Consider the following 464-nt stretch of genomic DNA (forward strand, 5'->3'; position numbering starts at 1 on the left):
ATTTTTAAACTTCAAACTTCCTTTGTTTTCTATTTTGATAAATTCTCTCTGTTGAAAATTATATTTTTATATTTTAAATAATTTGCAATTTCAGGAAATATGTTTTTATATTAAATTTGTGTTTTCTACTCACGACTAGCTAGCGCGGACGCGCGAACTTTCGAGTAATAGATAGATAGATAGATAGAGAGAGAGACAGACAGACATATAGCTCGCTCCGGCCAGTCATGGTATTAGCTGTCAGTGGCCAAAGAATCGACAGGCCAGCAACAGGCATGCAGGCAGACAGGCAGACAGACAGATACTTCACTAGCAGGCAGTGAGCACTTTCATTTCTGACAGCTAATAGCATGATAGTGCCGAAATCTTTTAATTGACAATAAACCTATTTGTTAAATAAATGAATGTAAAAATATATGTTATTTTAAGCAAATATTTATGTATAAATTTCATAAGCGTCTATA

The sequence above is a fragment of the Octopus bimaculoides genome, chromosome 6 (assembly GCF_001194135.2).
Source record: "Octopus bimaculoides isolate UCB-OBI-ISO-001 chromosome 6, ASM119413v2, whole genome shotgun sequence".
Lineage (NCBI taxonomy): Eukaryota > Metazoa > Mollusca > Cephalopoda > Octopoda > Octopodidae > Octopus > Octopus bimaculoides.